The sequence below is a fragment of the Dromiciops gliroides genome, chromosome 1 (genome assembly GCF_019393635.1).
Source record: "Dromiciops gliroides isolate mDroGli1 chromosome 1, mDroGli1.pri, whole genome shotgun sequence".
Taxonomy (NCBI): Eukaryota; Metazoa; Chordata; class Mammalia; order Microbiotheria; family Microbiotheriidae; genus Dromiciops; species Dromiciops gliroides.
The window spans coordinates 391,242,342-391,257,962 of NC_057861.1; the positions used below are offsets into that span (position 1 = coordinate 391,242,342).

Genomic DNA, 15,621 nt, shown 5'->3' on the forward strand with positions numbered 1-15,621 from the left:
GTGGGAAACTATGAAAGCCTCAACTGGCTGAGAAAGAACAAATGCCTGGGTCCCAGGACTCCATAGTTCTCTCTTATTTCAACAGATGTAATTAAAAGGCAGAAAGGACAGTCTGCTATCATGGCTACACAGCTGGTCTTAGAGTCAGAAAGACTTGGGTTCTAGTCCTGCCTCTAACACACACTAGCTGTGTGACCCCAGGAAAATCACTTAACCTCTCAGTGTCTCTCCCCAAACCCCCCACCCTCCTGTCAACACTAGGCAAACTTCTAAGACCATAAATTGTAGAACAAGTGCTATGTTGTGATGGTAGAGGAAATTTCTCACACAGGAACTCATGGCACCAATGAAAACACAGATCCAGATTTTCAAAATTGAAAGGTAGAGATAGTTAACCATAGACTAACAGAATAAATGTCTAGGTAATTTTTGACCAGCTGAGTAGTTCACTAATCACAGGGCAACCTTTTAATTTCATCAGTGAAAAGTTCAATATTGGTATAATAGCATAATACCACCGTGGCTTTTCACAGCATGATAGACATTTTGTTTTGTTTCATTTTGTTTTCCAAGAAGAAAATACATTCTTTTTCGGTCATTGGCATTCTGTGTCTGGACAAATTATAGTTTAAGAAATGTTCCTAATACATAGAATGATTGTAAAATAAGGCTAGTGGCTGAGTAGAGATGAGGCTCTTGGCCAGGGTTGAGAACAACTGGATGAGTAAAGACCCTTCTGGAGTTAACTCACACTGACATTATTCTCCTAGTAAAGAAGCAAGGTTCTGAGATACAGAGCTTAGAAGTTACCTCCCATCATGGGACACTCCATAGGGCATCATCAGTATCCATCTACCCTGCTTGATAGAGATAGCCCAATCCTGAATGCATCATAGCCTCTGTTGCTGGGCATCACCTCTAAGAAGTAGGCATCTAAGCTCTGCTTGAAGCCTTCCTGTGATGGAGGACTGATTGCCTCCTAAGGAACCCTGTTCTCACTTGTGGATACCTTTAGTTCTTTGGAAGCCTTTGTCTTATCTTGTGCTAAAAATTAGTTGTCTTCAGCTTCCATCCATTACCTTCACTTCCATTTTTTGAAAACAAGCAAAACAAGCTTAATTCCTCTCTTAAAGTACAACTCTTCAAATACTTGAAGGCAGCTAACATGCCCCCTTTACATCTTTAAGCCTTCTCTATTCCGTAATAAATATTCCCCAGTTCATAGGATCATAAAATCTAAAAGTGGAGAAGATCCTAAGGATTATTAGTCTAACTTCTCTATTATGAGGATTAAGAAATTGAGACCAGGAGAGATGCCTTGTGCTTATCTGAGATCACATAAATATGAATGGCAGAGCTTGGCTTTACATCTAGGTTCTCTTACCTTAATCTTTTCATGGGATCATAGATCAACAAATCTAAATCATAAATATAGAGGTAGAAGGAATGTTAGAGGTCACATAGTCAACCTCCCCCTTTTTTAGAGTTGCTGCTTTTTATTTTGTTGAATATCTTTTTTTTTTTTGCTGTAGTTCCCTGTTTTCCCACTCCTCTTATAACATTTTAAAAAAACGTAAACCCTCTTATTTCAGTCACAGCAAGAAGCCAAAACTGAGACAAACAGAAAACCCCTCTGGAAAGACTGGAAAACTAAACGGTTTTACAACAACAACAACAATAAAGAGGGGAGAGGAAGCTTGATTTTGTTTTTTAAATGGGCTCAGATTTGAACATTGAAAAATCAAGAAATGGTATTCACTCCTTTTGCTCAATAATAACTAGTGGATGTTTTTTGCATCTGTGATAGGTTTTTTGTGAGTGTTTTTTGTTTGTTTGTTTGTTTTTTATTCTCTTTTTTTTTCTTCCAGGTGCTGATACTTGACTCCATCCTCTCATTCTTGGTGGTTTTGTTTTGATAAGATGTCACTATTCCAGTTCACTCTCATGTCCCTTACACAAAGGCAAAATAATCCCTTCAAGGGGGCAAAGAGGTACACTCCATAACTTGCCCAGAAGTCTTTGCCTAATCAAAAGGCTCATGTTGGACACATAATGGACTGGGAAGCCAAAGACCCTTTCCATTTTAGCACATCATAAGATGGTTTTGTTCTCATTCATGAAGATGGGAAATATATTGGTCTTTGCCATGCTTGATAGAGTCTGATATAGTTGTAATGGTTCTTGTTTTGCTGAGCTTTGCTATTCTGCCATGGTTCAAATGCTCATGAAGCTCCATCTTATCATTAATAGAAGATGCCAAATGCCTGTTCATACTGGGAAAGTTACCCCAGAAGTAGCAAGCCCCATGGACTTGTGGCATTTTTTTGGCATCAACCATTACAGGGTTGTACTCTAGAAAGTGTGAGATACTCCCCTTATCACTGACCCCCATGGCCAGCACATTTTCAAAGAGCCAGAAGAAGGGGTAGTCATCATCCTCCTTAAGTTGGGTTTCATGCAGAAGGTGGTAGAACTCAAAGAAGAGTCATCCAGTGCCCTCATAGAGACACTCCCAGGAAGGGTTGACAATAGAAAGGTCACTGCAGGGAGTGCCTCCAATTACCAAATCAAAGTTCCTTTATGTGTTTTTCCTGTATGTAACATTACAGATATCTCCCATATACATGTTCTTCCCTTGTGGGAAGTGGGGGAAGGAGGGCATACCATTCCCACAGTGATGGAGTCCTCACCTCTAAGGCAATGCAGGGGTCTACCTTGCTCCCCACATCGTTCAGCACCTACAGTCCTGTGGCACTTCCTTTAAAAACCTGAATTGATTTCTGTGTCTCAGCTGGGAGTGGGGGATAAACTTTGGGAGGGTCAAACTCCTGGTCATAGTGAAAAAAACATCTGAAATCATCATGGCCAGTTGAGTTGCTGCCATTGCAGCCCATAGGCGCCTTTTCTTTTCTTTTTTTTTTTTTTTCCTGTGGGGCAATGAAGGTTAAGTGACTTGCCCAGGGTCACACAGCTAGTAAGTGTCAAGTGTCTGAAGCCAGATTTGAACTCAGGTCCTCCTGAATCCAGGGCTGGTGCTTTATCCACTGTACCACCTATCTGCCCCCATACGTGCCTTTTCACCACACATGTAGCAGTTCAGGGGTCTTCTTTGATGGCTGCCTGGACAGCACCTACTTCCACCCGGAGGTCCACACATTTGACACAGAAGCATTTGCAATAGTTGTTGCTCCTTCACTTGAGAACCTCTTGGCCCCTCAGCAAATAGTACAATATGACTGGTAGTCATCATCGTTGTACTGATAGGCACCCTCCAGGAAGCAGTTCTTGACATTTTGGCACATGCCTCCGCTAAAGAGGGGGTGTTCCAGGATGATGGTGAGGCTCCCACAGGAGATATAGATATCTTCAATGTTCCTGTGCTTCTGCTGTATAACCTATACCAGCTGCTCTCTTGTGCTTTGGCCAATGATCTCTTTGATCTTGGGCTTCACTATTGTGGTCTTTCAGGGCTTTTTGGCTGTTGGAGGTAGGGCATGGGCAACAGCTTTAGCCCATATCAGTACAAACTTCCTTGTAGGGATTTCTTTCTTCTTCTTCTGGTGGCTCCAAGCCCTTGGGGCCAGAGGGCTGGAAGCCACCCAGAACCCATTCAATCATTTGATTGTTCTGCAACTCCATGGCCTTGGCTGTGTCACTGTCATCATTCTCAGGGCAGTCTGTAAATAGCTTCCTGGAACAGCTGCTGGATACCTGAAGGACCTCATAGATGGTTTTCCAGTATATAGGCTGCTTGTTATATTTGGCCTGGCAGAAGGCACTGCAGAAAGAGCTCAGTACAATTTGGAACTATGCAAAGGGCTATAAAGCTGTGCATACCTTTTGACCCAGTGGTACCACTGCTAGGTCTGTATCCCAAAGAGACCATAGAAGAGGGAGAAGGACTCGCATGCACAAAAATATTTCTAGTAGCTCTCTTTGTGGTGGCAAAGAATTGGAAATCAAGGGAATGTCCATCAATTGGGGAATGGCTATGAATGTAATGGAATACTTTTGTGCTATAAGAAACAATGAGCAGGAGGAATTCAGGTAGGACTTGAATGAACTGATGCTGACTGAGAGGAGCAGAACCAGGACAACATTGTGCACAGTAATAGCAACATTGTGTGATGAACAATAGCGACAGACTTGGCTCTTCTCAGCAGTGCAATGATCCAAAACAGTTTCAAAGAACTCATGATAGAAAATGTTCTTAACATCCAGAAAAAAAAAGGATTGTGGATTATGAATGCAGATTGAACCATACTCTTTCTACTTTTGGACTTTTTCCCTTCTTGTTGAGGTTTTTCCTTTGTGCTCTGATTCTTCTTTCATAAGATGACTAATGTAGAAATATGTTTAATGTGATTGTACATATACAGCCTGTATCAGACAACTTTCTGCCTTGCGGAGGAGGTAGGGAAAGGAGGAGGGGAGAGAAAAAAAAAGTTGGAACTAAAAATTCCATGAAAACAAATGTTGAAAACTATCCTTATATGTAATATGTAGCTGGAAAATAATAAAAAAAAATCTAAAAGAAAAGAAAGAACTTAGTGGCATCAATTTCTCAACACAAACCACTGAGAATTTGCCATCTCCAAACCACTTGACCCATTGAGTGCCTCCAGCTTCTCAGCTTTGGCACCAAGATACAATTTAGCCAGGCCACCAGGAGAAAGCCTGCAGTTTTCCCCGGACCAGTTCTCCAGTGCCAAAGTCCAGGCTATCCTCATATTCTGGCTCAGTAGCAACAGCCTTGAAATTCTGAAATATTAGTACCCAACTCAGTGGCAGATCAGAGCTTTGAACTCACATAATCACAGAATTTGAAAATGGAAGCGTTGTCTAAAGCCATCTTAATCCAACCTAAATCCTCTGACTCCAAATTTACTATTCTTTCAGCACTGTTTACAGAAAAAAATTAACAAATTCCCACAAAAAAGAACAGTGTCATAAATTAGTAAAGGCATCCCTTTAGGTTGACACTGATGCTTTAATCAATAACTTATGGGTCTGCTTATTCAACAAGTACCAAGTTCACCTAATTGTACTATCATCTAACCCACATCTCTCTCCAACTTTTTTTTTACAAGCATAGCATGAAAGATTTTGTCACTGAACAAATTGATTGAGCACCTCTATGTGCCAGTCACTGTGCTAAGTACTGGGGATACAAAAAGAGGCAAAAAAAGCCCCAAACAACAACAACAAAAAAAACATAAACAGTCCCTGCCCTCAAAACCTCAGTGTAATGGGGGAGACATCATGCAAAAGAGCTAAATACAGGATAAATGGGAAACCATAAACAAAAAGGAGGCCCTCAAATAAGAGAGATTGGTAAAAACTTCCTGTACAAAATTAGATTTTAGCAGTGACTTGAAGGAAAACCAAAAGCAGAGATGAGGAAGGAGAGCATTTCATGCACAAAGGAAAGAAGGAGTGTCTATTCAGAAAATATCAAGATCAATGCCACTGCATGGAAGAGTATGTGGGGGTGGGGTCTTAGGGGGTATTAGAGGTCAAAGGAATAGGAAAACTGGAAAAGTGGGAAGGGAGCTAGGTCATAAAGGGCTCTGAACTGCAAGTAGAGGTTTTATATTTGATCTGGGAGGTGATAGGGAACCAATGGAGTTTACTGAAGGGTGGTATGGGGTGACACAGTCAAACCTGTGCTTTAGAAAAATCACTTAGGTGGCTGAATGGACAATTGATTAGAGTGAGGAGAGATTACTGGCAGGCAGACCAATGAAAAGCTACTGTAAATAATCAAGGCAAGAGAATATGAGAGCACATCAGCCAAGATGGTAGTGAAAGACATTAAACACACACAGATTCTGATACAATCACCCCAAAAATATCAATAAAAGAACCCTTGGAGCAGAAAGACACACAAAAATATGGACTGAGAGTTTTCTCCACCTATAGATAGATTTCAGGGGGACGTGCTGGGCCACAAGTAAAGCCTACCGCATTCAGGCTGACACACCCGACACCTGCCCAAGGAATTTGCCCTAGATCTGGGAGGGGAGCAGGGGAGCAGGCTCGTGGAAGCTAAGAACCACACCACAGATAGCTTTGCTGGTTGGTTATTTAGTAAGTAGGCTTGAGGTTATCTCTGGACCAGAGAACAGGCCAGGCAAGATTAAAACCTCCTCAAACCAAAACACCTGGGACCCTCTGAAGCTGGGAACAGGAGCGGAGCCGAGAAGCAGCACCCCCCACCCCCCTCATGGAGAGTTGAAAATCAAATAAAATTGAGGTCAGGCAGCCTGAGAAGAAGCTGAATCACCCCCTGGCCATGCTGTCGCTTGAACAGTGTTTCCTGGAAGCAGCACTATACTTTAAGGAGTTAAAAGCCAAGAAATAGTAAGCCAGCAGAATATGAAAGCCTGTACTAGAGTAGTAGCAGTATCAGAGGGGAGAAGGGGGCATATTACAAAGAGATATTACAAAGGCAACAGGGGGGCAGCTAGGTGGCACAGTGGATAGAGCACTGACCCTGGAGTCAGGAGGACCTGAGTACAAATCCCACCTCAGACACTTAACACTTACTAGCTGTGTAACCCTGGGCAAGTCAGTTAACCTCAATTGCCTCACCAAGAAAAGAAAGGACAATAGGGCTTTTCAACAAATTAGGTAAGGGGATGGGGAATGAGAGTAAGGGGGTATACTTCATATCAACTTTATTCCCCATAATAACTGTCCATAAAAACATTTGGATAAAACTGTTTAGTATAGCTATTAAGACAACCAGAGCCAAAAGTAGCATGAATGCCAACATCCAGGGCTGATGGAGTTCACCTCATTTCATTCATACTGGCAAACTAGGGACTAAGAGATGAGGAGTATCAACCTTTCCCCATAAGCTTAAAGAGAAGAAGCACACTGTGTTCTCCAGGTTCCTCTCCCAGCCCAAACACTATGGCTATACACAAGTGGGGTGGACTCCTGAGGTGGCACCTGGCCTGAGGTACCAACACAAGTGATGCCAACACATGGCAATAATAACAAGATGCACCAGTCTCAGGTAATGTCAGTGTGTCTGTCTCTTCCTATCCCACACCATACTCCCTAACCATATTTGATCCAGTTGTTCAAATTCCCATTAATGTTTCTACTGGTAGCACATATAACTTTACAGTTCACCATTTCTTAATAGGAAAAAATGAAGAGCATAACCTCAGTAATCTAAAAACAATATTGACCATTGTATTGAGCTGAATTTCCATTGCCTTTTAACCATTGTCCTCAGTAACACTTTTTAAAAATAAAGTTTTTTCATAAGGGCAGGGAAGTCCCTCTACAATGCCAATCAGCAGCTGACATGAAATTTATGGTCTTCAACAGTTACTGAAAGGCACTGAGAGATTAAATGTCTTATCCAGATCACCAAGTCATTATGTGTCAATTAGGTTTCTTGAGTTTGAGACCATCTCTTCATCCACTAGGCTATACTGCCTGTCTCACTCACATTGTTGTCCTTACTATGAATAATGTTTTCTTGGTTCTGCTTGTTCTTGATGAAGCCATTCTAGCTCTTAGGGATTATCTCTTCCAAATACTGAAAAACCTACTTCAAAAATTCATTCGACAATTAAGCAGGAATCAATGAAAAATCTATCTTCTCCCCCATTTTAAGCATGAGAATGACATTTGTCTGTCTTTTATTTCTATTATTAAGGTTCTAGAGCTGTAAATGACCATAGCGATCATCTAGTTTATTTTATAGATGAGGAAACTGAGGTCCAGAAAAGGTTCAGTGGTTTGTCCAAGCTTGCACAGATTTCAAAGCAGCTATTAGAACCATCTCCAAATTCACATTCTGAATTTATGCCTCTGCACCTGTTTTCCTCTCTAGTGGCATTTTTTTCTCTTCTTTACAATTTTTCATAAGCCACTGACAGCAGCTGAGCAATCACACGTGTAAGATTTTTTTCAGTATCTAGGACTCTGGGGAATAATTCATTGAATCCTGTTATTTTGAAGGCAGCAATATACTTGCTTATCTTAGATTTCAACTTACATTTAACCATTTTTGTTCTCTATGTAATGGGGATGAAGGGAATCATGTAGACTCAATCTATAGAGCATATGTGAGGAACTTGGCCTGCTGCCAATTTGCCTGGAAAAGTTGTTGACCCTGCTTCTAAAAGGATTTGATAACATGTAATGGAGGGGCCAGTATTCTGTGACAATGTCCTATCCACTTACTCCATGACAAAGTCCTTTAATTGTCTGTTGAGGAAGAATTAGGCATGCATGCAAAAAGGAATGAACAGGAATAATTGTGAAATGTTGTAACCCCCCAGATGGGGAATCCCTCTTGGCTTGGTTGTCATGTGTCTTATAACACATGACACATATTATTTCTGTCCCTGTTGGGTCTATTCTCTTGTTTTTAGATCGTTTATTGGAGATGGAATAGCATTATAAGCTTAGAAAGGTCTTAAGAGGCACAAGAAGTCAACATTAACAGGAGTCTATATTAAAGATTACTGTAACTGCTATAGCTCAGTCAGGTGAGGCACCAGTGTACCCTTTCCCTCAAAGAACAAACCTAATGTATACAACCCAGCAGCGAATGAATCTAGCAACTGAGACTCTGTATCCTATAGGCAAGGAAGTAATTCCATCAGTTATACTTGTGGTAAAAAAATATGAAAGTTTTTTTAACAGTCGGTTAGGATAACTGAAAGACGCCAGTTTTTTTTAAGGACCACTCTTTCAGGGAGGAGACCAACAGCATGAGCTATGCCCGCCAGTCCGCTTGCTGCGCATGTCAGACTGCCTGCTAGCACTCCACTTCCGGGGTGCGAGCTTAAAAGGCAAGGAGAGAACGGAAGTGGGAGTTTTTTCCTGCTCTGCTGGTCTCCTGACTGCGCTGTACAGGCTGATGCTGATGAGAGTTCGAGTAGGCCCGGCTCGCGGTTAGCAGCAGCACGTGCTTGACACGGTCTCTCTCTCCCCAAAGGTGGCCTTCGGTTTTTTGGTGAGTTTTATGCGAAATATAGACTAAGCTTAGACTTAAGATGATTTACATTGTATTTCTACTTTCCTATCCTTCTAATCAACATCACCTTGTGGCTACCATACAATAAAAGTTCTAACTAGAAAACCAGAAGCTTCTTCCATTTACTAGTCTGGGAGATAAATTAAGGGAAAGGTTAAAGAGGGAAGATTTATGATCTAATATCCAATTTTAAATCTCACATACTACATTCAAAAGGTGAACATATTAAGTCTGTGACTATTCTCTCCAACATACAGTAGAAAAGAGAATTGGGAGATTCCCCCTATTTTAGAGGGATGCTTTTGTACTTTGGTTCTTGCTATACCTACTAAATAAATCTCTGATTCTAAAAATACTTCATGCTAATTATAAATTATATTTTTAAAAGATTCCACCTGGTTAATTTTATAATGAGGTGCTAATCACTGGCATTGATGACTTTGAGAAGATGTTGATTGGCAGTGGTGATTGAGAATGAGGGAACACACTGATATGCAACACTGGTCAATAGTATTAGAATACCACGGCATTTCAGGGGTAACCTTGAGGAAGAATGATAGCCCAGAGAACAAATCCCTCTAGTGAACCAATCTGATAATAGACTTGGGGTTGCGAGAGTGAGGCCAAAGATTATATTCATTATATATATATATATTAGTCTGAGAATCATTCTCACTGGTAGAGAAAAACAACAAAATAGGGTTGAGTCATCCCTCCATCTATTTTCATCGTCCCAATTCTTTCTTTTGTTCCCAATGTAGCTAAAAAAGTATATCACTAGTATAGCTAAATTCTGTTTTATTTAGCACTCATCATTAATTTCAGTTCCTCCTCAGATTTAGCATTCTTGAAATGGTTTTTATAGATTCATTGCATGTTTTTGTATTTATTCTCATAGACCTATTACTGAAAGGAACCTCAAAGGCCATATGGTTCAATTCCATTTTTCAGGTGGGGAAAGTGAGGCACAGAAAATTTAAGTGACTTGCCCAAAAGCAATAGTAAATAGTCAATATATATATACCAACAAAAATAATAGGTAACACTTACATAGTTCTTATTATGTGCCAGGCCCTCTGCTAAGCACTTCACAATTATTATCTCATTTGCTCCTCACCACAATCCTGGGAGGTAGATCCTCTTATTATCTCCATTTATATTTGAGTAAACTGAAGCAAGCAGGAGTTAAGTGACTTGCCCAGGGCCACACAATTATTAAGTGTCTGAGGTTGGATTTGAACTCAGGTATTCCTGACTGTAGGCCCAGCACTCTATCCATTGCATTACCTAACTACCACTCAAATGCTTACTATGTCCCAAGCACTGTGCTAAACACCAAGGATATAAAGAAAGCCACAAAGACAGTACCTATCTTCAAGAAGATCACAATCTAATGGGGAAAGACAACATATAAAAGAAGCTAAAAAGGAGAGGGGGAGGAAAGCATGGGGATATGATGGATTCCTGCAGCCAGGGTGAGTAATGATAAGGTGATTGCTTTGATCTCACCTCCTTAAATGGTGGAGGATATGAGAGGAGCTCTCAAAAGTACCCCCTCTCCAAGCAGATGGAGGGAGGGGCCCCAATGGTAGGGGACACTGAGGACGTATGAGTTTCAGAGTTGATGTGATCCTGAAGGATAAGTTTCTGAAGATCATGAACTACAGAAGAGGCACTGGACAGCAATAATGGCACACTAGTGGTAAACAGCTAGGGAGGAGTTGAGCACATGCCCTCTGCCTCCAGAGCCAGGGTCCTTTCCATTGTACTACACTAATTTCTTCCATTGTATTCCCTTTTCTTTCATCTCCTGAAGGAGAACTTTTTTTTTCTTTTACTATAGCTTGGTCAATGACTTCTTTACCCTTTGGAAGTAATCTCTTTAGATAGCTCAGTTTTTTCATCCTCAATGGAATGATTTGGGCTTCTTTAGTCAGACTTCCATTCTTAAGAATACCCATCTTGTACTAGCTTTCATTATAAACCACCAGATGCAAAATTCTTTTCAAAATCTGTCCTCTTTAAATCTGGGGTGCATGGCAGACTGAGACTAATGTTTCCCTCCTTCTTTACCATGAAATCTAATATGATGTAGTCACTGTAAAGATTCTTATCATTCCCTCTTCAGCAACCAGTCCTACTTTATTGATCATAATTAGGTAGGAATTCTTGCAACTTCTTCTACCTTCTGAATATTATCAGAAAGACTATAAGGGTGGGGCAGCTAGGTGGTGTAGTGGATAAAGCACCGGCCCTGGATTCAGGAGGACCTGAGTCCAAATCTGGCCTCAAACACTTGCCACTTACTAGCTGTGTGACCCTGGGCAAGTCAAAGTCCTCATTGCCCTGCAAAAAAAAAGACTATAAGAGGAACAATAAGCAGATGAAAACTGAAAAAGCTCTATAAAGATTTGCATCTTTCTAATCAATAGTGAAAGCATTTTTTTTTCATATGGCTATAGATAGCTTTGATTGTTTCATCTGAAAACTGTTCATATCTTTTGATCATTTATCCATTGGAGAATGGCTCTTATTTTAATAAATTTGACTCAGTTCTCTATATGTTTGATAAATGAGGCCTTTATCAGCCAAACTTGCTTCAAAAATTTTTTCACAGTTACTAATGCTAACTGTATTTCCCTCCATCCTATTCCCTCCCCGTGCCATTTACTCTATTCTTTCTCCTTTTATCTTGTCCTAAAGATTTCAATAACAAGCTATTTTTTATCAATGAGAGGAACCATAATGTGCCATATGAATAATTTAGGTAATTTAGTCCAATTTAGTCCCCAACTACCTGAACACTACTCACAATAATATAACTGAGAATTATTCAGATTCTTCTAAATTATTTCTATTGGTAGTAAATTCACAATCACACAAGGCAGCCCATCTCACTCTTATCAAAACATTTTCACATGCATTTTTGCTTATCAAACCTATTGAAAAGACATAATGTCCTAAGCCTCATCATTATTTTTCATGTCTTAAATAAACAGAAATAAACAAAAACAATTACCTATCTCCATGCTAGCAAAAGTATTTCCACAGCATGTTGCTTTTCAGGGAGACCTTTATCATTAGTGAATTCCATCTGTGTGTTCAAGGGTTGAGTAACCACACTTTTCATATACTGATAGAATTACCTCTTGGGTAACCTTGTCTCTTATATTTAGGTCTGGAAATTTTAGGCTAGCCATAATGACTCTACCCTATAAAACTAAAGCTTCATAAAATTACAAAGTTCTTTATGTTCCCACACTGAGAATTGTTAGTTTTTCAGAACTTTCTTTAGCCAGTTTTCCATTTGTGGGAAGATTTTATTATAACCAATCCAAAATGTCAGTTGTAATCTTTATAGTACATCCTAACACTAAGAATAGTGAATGTCATATACCATGAACCAGTCAGTACTGAAAACAAAACCTAAGGGTTTTTTTTTAATATATTTGCTATTTTTATTTACTATATTTACCATAGGATGTACATTTTAAAACACTTACCAAAATGTTAGAATCCTAATTAAACACATTCATTCAAATAAATTGTAAGTGAACACTACTTTCAAATGTTACTTATATAAATGAAAACACCAATAACAAAAGTAGTTTCATTTGTTCTCTCTATAAGCAGCACAAGAACAGTGAATGATTTGCTAATATGAGAGAAGATAGTATTTTCATATAATGTCCTTCCAAAATATTTAATTATGTATTCAATCCAATTCAATAAACATTTATTAACTGCCTTCTAAGTACCATGCACCATCCTAAGTGTTGAGGATACAATTAAGAAAAAGAAAGTTATGAGCCAGGCTGGGCAGCTAGGTGGCACAGTATATAGAGCACTGAGCTTAGAATCAGAAAGACTCATCTACATGAGTTCAAATCCAGCCTCAGATACTTATTAGCTGTATGGCCCTGGCCAAGTCACTTAATCCTATTTGCCTCAGTTCCTCATCTGTAAAGTGAGCTAGAGAAGGAAATGGTTAACCACTTCAGAATCTGTGCCAAGGCAACTCCAAATGGGGTCATGAAGAATTGGATATGACTGAAAAAATGACAAAGTGCTGGGGGTATAAAGAAAGGCAAAAAGAACAGTTCCAATCTTAAATGAGCTCCCATTCTAATGGGGGGTGAGAACATGCAAAAAACCAATTATACATATGAGATATATCCAATGTAAAAGGAAGATAATCTCATGGAAGGAGGAGAGGGTGAGGGGGAAGAAAGTGAGGTTAAACTTAGCTGAGACATAGCAAATGCAAAAGAAAATAATGTGTAATAAGACTGAAAACTTAGGGAAACCCAAGGTTATGTAGGCCCTTGAATGCCAGGCTAAAGAGTTTGTCCTTTATTTGATAAGTAGACATTGATGTGCTTGGAGCAGAGGAGAGGCAAGATAATATCCATGCATTAAGGGAGATTAATCTGACAACAGTGTAAAGGATGAATTTCAGGCAGAAGAGATTGGAAACTTTCTTTAAAAAGGCATTTTGTAGACTGAGTGAACATATGATTCCTCCCTTTTCCTCTTAGTGACAACTTTTTTAAATGGTGATGGCAGAGTAGGAAGATAGGTAATGATAAAAGATGAGGGATTTTCTTTGACAGAACCCCCTGGGTTACAGTACTTCATGTAAGCAGTATAGAAGTTAGAGGGACATAGGGGGAAAAGGATCAGAAGGAATTCAAAAGACCTGTGTGATATTGCTCTAAGTGTGTTTAAGCATACAGAGATACATAAAAACCTGCCGCAACAATGAGATTACAACTAAAATGGAAAACAGTTGGGTTTTGGAGTTTCTGTTTTTGTTTTTGTTTTTTGTGGGGCAATGATGGTTAAGTGACTTGCCCAGGGTCACACATATTGTAAGTGTCAAGTGTCTGAGGCTGGATTTGGACTTAGGTACTCCTAAATTCAGGGCCGGTGCTTTATCCACTGTGCCACCTAGCTGCCCCAGGTGTTTTCTGTTTTTTGTTCTTTAATAAAAACTTTTCTGCTTCAAAGAAACCTCACCCTGATCTTGCTTTCCTCGTTCTTCTCTTCTTGCCCTTAAATATCCTTCTGGGATGCCAATAAGCAGTGACCAAACAACAATAGCAACAACAACAAAACCAATTGGAGAAGTGACTTCTAACAAGTAAACATAAGGAGTTAGTTTCTCCCATCACTCTTCCTATTCCAGGGTGGTGGAGAGGACACCAAAATTAGAACCACCCAGGCAACTCACTTCTGTCTCTCTGAGATTAAATTGACTCATCAGTAAAATGGGGATAATAATACTTCATAGGTCTGTTGTGAGCACCAAATCCTGCCTCTGATGTTTACCACCTGTACAATCTTAGGCAAATTGCTTAACTTCCCTCTGTTCCCTAAATTGTAAACTGATTTTGCTTATCCAGAAAATGAGAGGGGTCACCTAGAAAACCTCAGAAGTCCCTTCTAGTCCTAAAGCTACAATTCTAAATATGAAATACTCTGTGACCATAAAGCCTTATATAAATGGAACCAGCATTTAAATCCATACATTTAGAGTTGGAAGGGAATTTAGATTATGAATTCCAGCCCCTTTACTTTATAAATAAGGAAACTGAAGCCCAGGAAGTTAAGGGCCCAAGGACATATTGTTACTGTCTGTCCTTCATTCTCAAGGAGGACCATAACATTGGGAGGTGATGTCATGCCTTGCAGTGAATTGAATTTAAATGAGGCAGGACTGTGCATAGTAATTAACCTCACTCTCTCCTCCAGAGCCATCTGGGTCCAGTGGCTAGATGTACAACAGGATGACTGGAGATGGCCCCAGATGTTTGAGGCAATCGGAGTTAAGTGACTTGCCCAGGGTCACACAGATAGTAAGTGTCAAATGTCTGAGGCTAGATTTGAACTCAGGTCCTCCTGAATCCAGGGCCAGTGCTCTATCCACCTAGCTGAGCCCACCCCACCCCACCCCAGGACAAATAAGAAATGAACAGCAGAGCTGGTATTCAAACAGAGGTCCTAATGATTCCAAATCTGTGACTCATTTCAGCACATCCTTTCCCCATCCTTCCACACCCATCGTACCCACGTGGGGCTCTTTCCTCCTACAATGGTGGCCCTGAATCAGGAGTGTGGGCCAGAGGACCACAATTTGTTGTTGTTCTTCAATCGTTTTTAGTCATGTCTGACTCTTTACCACCCCATTTGAAGTATTCTTTGAGTAGTTTGTCATTTCCTTCTCCAGCTCATTTTATAGATGAGAAAACTGAGGCAAACAGGGATAAGTGACTTGTCCAGGGTCACATAGGCAGTAAGCATTGAAGACTGGATCTGAACTAAGGAAGATGACTCTTACTGACTCCAGGCCCAGGATTCTAGCCACTGCGTCACTTACCTGCCTTGAGTTCCACAATGGTATAGATCTATTCTGAGTTGTTGGCAAATTTTACTTTTCTTCCAGAGACAAATCATTCAATTCTGTAATGTACCATAAGGCAGGGTGGGCAAAGCAGTATTTTTTGCCATCAGGTCAGCCAGGGAAAGGAACTGCACCAGCATAGTATGCCAATACTGGTTCTTAAACCAGGGGCAGGTTCTCTCATCCCTAGTATCCTCAAGTGAATGAAAAT

The 15,621-nt window shown here is 40.2% G+C and overlaps 1 pseudogene; it reads right to left on the bottom strand.

Moving 5' to 3' along the window:
• Positions 1-1,926: 1,926 nt before the first annotated feature.
• On the bottom strand, positions 1,927-12,207 carry LOC122749642 (annotated as a pseudogene).
• Between the last annotated feature and the right edge of the window lie 3,414 nt (positions 12,208-15,621).